Genomic DNA, 6,590 nt, shown 5'->3' on the forward strand with positions numbered 1-6,590 from the left:
ACGCGGTCCGTCAGTTTTCAAAAAGCGACGCTATGTAAACCGACGGACCGTAAAGGGTCGGTTACCCGTCGGTTTCATTGAAAAAACCAACGCGATCCGTCGGGTTTTGTCAGTTTTTTAGTAGTGTAACATCATATGCATACAAGACTACAAGTACATGTCGTAGGTGAACCAATAGCATGTATCGTTAGCGAACACTGCTCGTACATTCAACATAACCCTAGGTAGTATATTTAAGTTTATAACATCCCTTATACCTGGTGGTGGAGAAGGATCCAAATAATGTTCCCACAAAGCAAACTCCTCGGATTTAAAATACTTCAATATAATACCATTAATTGCATCGAATTAAAAACAGCATAGAAGCCTCTCTCAGTCTCAAGCAATAAAACACAATTTGTGTCGTCTCATCCCCATGTTTTTCCACAACAACAGCAACTTGATTAAAACTACTATAACGACTAAAATATTTTGAATCAGCATCCAGCTATTTCCAAGTTTTTTCTTGGATATCGTAAACTTCACCACCTTTGCTCCGTAGAAGATCAGATCGCTCATCATCCTCAACACTTAGCCTTTTTTATAATCATCAGGTGACCGGTGCTCGCCCCCCACAATACGTAGTTTTTTTCTACCAACAGCCACGACAACAAGTGATCTACGAGGAAGATTCAGGGAAGATTACTCTTTCCCAAGAATCAACAGCATTATCTTGTGTCATCATGTTATGTTTAATCAATTCCATATAAGGGATAATCTTCCCTCGATCAGTCGCGTATCCACCAGCATATTAGATGTTGTTACCAGTAACGTCCCATTCTCCTGCCCATCCATAAGCACGTCGAAGTAGCTTCGCAACGGGAGAAATCTTTTTGTATGTCAATTTGTGATGAATATCATCCTTTGTCAATACCGGCACTTCGATGCAAAACCACAAATCAACCTTATTAGCAATACCGTGGAGATAGACAACAATTTCCATTGTTCTTTCAAATTTAGGGATCTGTTAGTCGGCTGGGTTAAATTGCTATGCTGGTCCGCTAATAATACGGCATTCCCGCAATAATTTCGGTTAAGCTTGAGTTAAATGCTTAACTTTGTACCAATTTTTTAGCTAATTATTGCTGCTCCCTCCGTCTAGTTCATGTGACACTGTTTGATTTAGCACACAACTTTAAAAACAAAAAAATTTAAAATTTATGGTCTAAGAAATCTTAAACATTTGTGTGGTTATAAAACATTTCATTAACATTAAAAGGAGAATTTAAAAGTTAAATCATTTCATTAAATTATTTCTAATTATTTAAAGTGACATTTTTTTTTGGGACAAAGAATTTCACATAAATTGGGACAGAGGGGGTAGTATGTTAGGAATTACTCTCCCGGTTCATTATTTGGTCCAGAATAAGTGTCCACTTAAAAAAGAAATTAATTTTATTTTTTCATACCTGACCTTATTAAGTACTAAATGATCGGATCCCAATGTATCAAATTAATAGTAATACTCAAATTTTAATTAAAGGTAATTTAGTCAAAATATCAAAAAAAAAAAAATTAGGAATTACTACTCCCGTCCCATTTTATATAAGGGTGTTTGACTGGGCATAAAGTTTAAGAAATAAACGAAGACTTTTAAAACTTGTGGTCTAAAACAAATTATAGAAATTTATGTGGCTAGAAATTATTTTATTAAGGAAAAAAAGGTAATTTAAAGTTGAAGTGTTACTAAATATAAAAATATGTCATTCTTTAGGGGATTAACTAAAAAGGAAAGAAAGTCCTATAAATGGGACAAATGGGGTGGTTTTTTTTTTTTTTATAAATACTTTTGACACGGTCCGAATTCATCCAAGTGACTTCCTTGAAAGCAGGAGCACACAATTACTTCTCTAAAATCAGAGGATCCGTCTTCTTAGATTAGTATTGCAAAATCAGAATCCCAACATATATAATCTAATAATAAAAAAAACATTTGACCGGATAAAAATCGCAAGATAATCACGGGGAAACATCTAGATAACATGTCCAGTCAGGTTAAAAAAGATGTGCAGATGAATGCTTGCCGATCTTAAACCTTTAAAAGAAAGTGCGATGTGATGGTTCTTTGGGCTAGTTGAGCACATATCCACTAATCCACGTATTAGCACTTGCACGTGCAAGTATTGAGTAATGACTGTCACACCCCTTTTTTTCTCACAAAAATGATTTATTAAATGTTAAGTTTAAAAAGATTTTCAAATCCAAAAGTGACGAATTTTGTGTTTTGAAAAGAAATTTAATTTAGAGAAAACGAGTCGCCACCTGACATTGAGTTTTAGTGTGTCAAGTCACTGTAAAATCAATATTCCTTTCAAAACAAGTTTGACTCTAAAAACTGATCAGCGACAGAGATTCCGATTAAAAAATTCTATTGACCGAAGGGAAGGTGTGAGGCATCCCTCGATCGAGTCCCGTGATTTTAGTACGATCGCTTTAATTAACTCGTATTGACTTAAATAGAAACACAATAAGATAATATCAAACAACGAACAAGCAAACACACATGAAAAGTTTAAAAATAAAGTCCGAATTATTACAACCAGAAATAAAAGAAAAATGCAAAAAAATAAACCTATACTACACTATGCTAAACTATACTAAGCTATCCCCGACATCCCGGGATCTTCTCCACAGGCGACCACCATTTTTACATTTTTATTTTCTTCCGAGACATCGCACGCGGAAATGAATACATGAGATTGAAAATGAGTAAAAGCAAACAAGCAATTAAACGGCCTAAGTTTGCCTACCAACCCGATTGTTTGCCTACAGTTTAATTGATGTCTTATTCTTGTATTCATATCCATATCAAAGAGTGAATCCAAAATACTTCCAAGTTAACAAATGATAATTAAATATCAATCAACAACATCAAACATTTGGCTAAATCACGACATTCACCAACCAGATCATATTACCTCAAAAATCACATAGCAAGTTAAAAGGAATTTTAATAAACAAAGAAGGGATAAGAATGGACCTCTACAGTAGTAGATGCCTTCAATATTTTGGCATTTGCCAATCGAAAAATGAACTTCAACAATCAATCCATAGCCAAAAGCTGGACCCAAAAATTGAGTCAGGATCGGAAACAAACCCGACTGACGGAGCTGCCAATCGGAGACCTTGACGTAAACCAAAAACCCGACAAAAACTCGTCACTGAATTGACTTCTTTTGTTTTAAACCGTAACACCCAGAACTTTAATGGTGTTTGGTGGTTATATTGGTGTTTTGTAGAAAATAGGGATGGGGTACGATTGTGGCATACGGCGGTTTCTGGTGGTTGTTTCACGATGGTTTAATGGTATGTTTAGGATGGTGGCGGTGAGAGGTGCAGATGACGGTGGTGAACGGCGGTCTCAGATGGAGAAATGGGTTTGAGGATGGTGGCTCACAGTGGTCATTTAGTTTCTGGTGTGGGTGGCGACGATGGGCTGGTGGTTGAAAAAGATCAGTGGGGGTGGTGGTTTAATGGCGGGATAGTGGCGGAGCCAGGATTTTCGTCTAGGGGTTCAAAAATTCTAAAAGGTAAATACATGAAGAAGTCAGGAGTTCAACATCTAATTTTAACTTTAAAAATACATTGTAATTTTTCACCGAAAAAGTTCAAATGAACCCCGGAGCCAATGTGGCTCCGCCCCTGGCGGCAGATGATGCGGTGGTGGTGTTGGTTACAGGTGAGTAAAAAATATGAAGAAGCATTTTTTTTTTTTTTTTGTTTTCTGATCTGTCCGTCCGTCCCTCTCTATGTATTTTTTTGTGAGTGTGTCTATGTATATCTCCTATATCTATGGAGTAGCACCCAGAAAATGCCAAGATGAAAAAAATCTTTTTAAATGGGTCCCACCAGAATATGCTCTATTTGTGGCAAAATAATTTGTTACTGATGTGCGTGAAAAGCCATGTGCAAGTTGTTGCAAAAGATAAGAAGGCATCTTGGAATTTCCACATGGCAAAAACTCATTGGTTCTCTTTTTAAAAAAAAAAAAATCAAAATCAAAATACACTTACTAATCACCTAATTTTAGCCTTAAGTAAATACTCACTTATTTACTCAAAATTTAAAAAGGGAAACATTTATCCGTTTTAAATACGATTCTATTTTTGTAGTTTTCGGTTTTCACAAGTAAAAAATAATTAAAAATGAGATAATACTCAAAAGATAGAAAGATTAGACTTAAAAGAAAAATTTAATGTTAATAGTCGTGTAAAACAACTCAGGGAGGGTAAAAAATTACGTGTCTACAGCCTGTCCCTCTTTATTTGGGAACGCGAAGAGTTCTCAGACAAAGACGTAGACGATGAGATAAATTTGGACCCGACCATTATTTGGAGGAAGAGAAAGGAATGAAACAGAAATGTGATCGAGCCTTGGTCTTAAACATCCTACATATCTCGGGTTATAAGAGAATCAAATCTCGTGTAGTTCAAGAGGTAAGAAGGGTGACGAGACATACTGAGTTGGAGGGTCGAGTGAGGTCCTGTCGAGGTTCCGATCCGCGACTCCTGTTATTACATAAAAAGAAAATACAACTACAAGATCTTATCTATGCAGATTTTCATGAATCTTGACTTGGTTCTTCATGCTGGTTTCTGAACTTAAAATTGAAAGTCATCCATGTTCTCCAAGCGGGCTCCTGAACTTGAAATTGAAAGATATCCCATTTTTCAGGCGGGTCCTGACTTGCTTCCCATTCTTCAGAAGGGTCATAATTTGCTTCCCATTCTTCAGAAGGGTCTTGACTTTCTTCCCATTCTTCAGGCGGGTCCTGACTTGCTTTCCCATTTTTCAGGTGGGTCCTGTAAATCATCAAAGACAAACAACACGAACGAAATTTTTTTGTCCCAGTTTGCACTAGAAAGTTTTTGTGAGTGTTAGCAAAGTCATAAACTATATGTAATGTAATTCAAAGATGAAAGTAAAATCAAATGTACTAACTAGGAAGTGCGTCTCCCAGGGGTGAATCTGAAAACTCATACTAGGAAGTATGTTTCCTAGGAATAATGAATCAAATTAGGAAGTGCGTCTCCTAAAAGCTAAACGTGAAAAACCCAGACTAAGAAGTGCTTCTCTTAAGGGTTAAACGGAAATATTCTGATTAGGAAGTGCGTCTCCTAGGTGTTATGGTTTAAATTAGGAAGTGCGTCTCCTAAAAGCAAAACCTGAAAGACTCATACTAAGCAGTGCGTCTCTTAGGGGATAAACTGAAGGACTCTGACTTGGAAATGCGTCTCCAAGGAGTAAAGGTTTGAATTAGGAGGTGCGTCTCCTAAAGGAAAACCTGAAAGACCCAGACTAAGAAATACGTCTCTTAGGGGTAATGGTTCAAATTAGGAAGTGTGTCTCCTAAGAACGAAACATGAGAGACTCAGACTAAGAAGTGTGTCTCTTAGGGGTAAACTGAAAACTCAAACTAGGAAGTGCGTCTCCTAGAAGTAAAGGTTTTAATCAGGAAGTGCGTCTCCTAAAGTCAAAAACCAGAAAGATCCAAAATAGGAAGTGCATCTCCTATCAGTTATGGTTCAAATTAGGAAGTGCGTCTCCTAAACGTAAAAACTGACTAAGAAGTGCATCTCTTAGGGGTTAAACTAAAAGACTCGACTAAGAAGTGCGTCTCCTAGGAGTAGAAGTTTGCATCAGAAAATGTGTCTCCTAAAGTTAAAAATCAGAAAGAACCGGACTAAGAACTACATCTCTTAGGGGTTAAACTGAAAGACTGGACTAGGAATTGTGTCTCCTACGAGTAGAGCTTTGGGTTAGGAAATACGTCTCCTAAAACCCGAACTAGGAAGTGTGTCTCCTAGGGGTGACAATAGTCATAATTGAAAAGTTGATCAACTTTTGTTGTTTGCAAACCTATGTTGTGACATTGCCTTTTGCATCGGCAAAAATGAGGCATTGTACCTTTTGAAGCTTTGAACCTTTGATTTGAGGACATCCATTCCCGTTTCAAACAAAGAAAATTTGTGAGTTTTGAAATATGGTGGTTGGTTTGTGGCCTTGGTTCTTAAGGTGATTGATCATGCACTTGTCCTATTTAGCTGTGATTTCCAATAGTCAGTGCTCGTTGTCGGCTCATTGGACTACTGACTTAAACTCTAGCTATTGGAGTGAATTTTGAGTTACTTTAAACCAACACCAACACCTCTGTTTCATGAGTTCCCATTAATTCAAACTCTATTGATCCCTTATATTTTCACGGCTCCAGAACCTATGAACGAAAGATAACTCATTGGGTACTCTACCCCACTTTGAATCATGTTACCTTCAGGTACTAGTCAAATGTCTTGCTTTGCAATTAGAAAAGTTGGTAGCAAGTTTTGAAATCTTTTCTCCACTCGTTTTAAATGGATTGACTCAACGAAACAAAACAAGAGAAGTAAAAGATGTAGAAATGGAAAGAAGCGACATTCAATAAGAAATATCCCTTATTGGGAGAAAAGGCAAAAGGACACTTATCTGAATGTGGTAGCTGGCTCTAATGGTCATGAAATGCATTTTGGATTGAGCGGCCTGATCTGTTCAATCAATCTATCCTTTAACTTTTG

General features: G+C 36.9%; 1 long non-coding RNA gene across 1 annotated transcript; it reads right to left on the bottom strand.

Annotated features, from left to right (window-relative positions):
• Nucleotides 1–381: 381 nt before the first annotated feature.
• Nucleotides 382–4,156, bottom strand: LOC132631274 (uncharacterized). Its single transcript, XR_009578828.1, has 2 exons — nucleotides 3,020–4,156; nucleotides 382–1,152 (listed from the first exon to the last, which is right to left on the bottom strand). It is a non-coding gene; the product is annotated as an uncharacterized LOC132631274 (long non-coding RNA).
• Nucleotides 4,157–6,590: the final 2,434 nt, after the last annotated feature.

Source organism: Lycium barbarum, chromosome 3 (assembly GCF_019175385.1).
Source record: "Lycium barbarum isolate Lr01 chromosome 3, ASM1917538v2, whole genome shotgun sequence".
Taxonomy (NCBI): Eukaryota; Viridiplantae; Streptophyta; class Magnoliopsida; order Solanales; family Solanaceae; genus Lycium; species Lycium barbarum.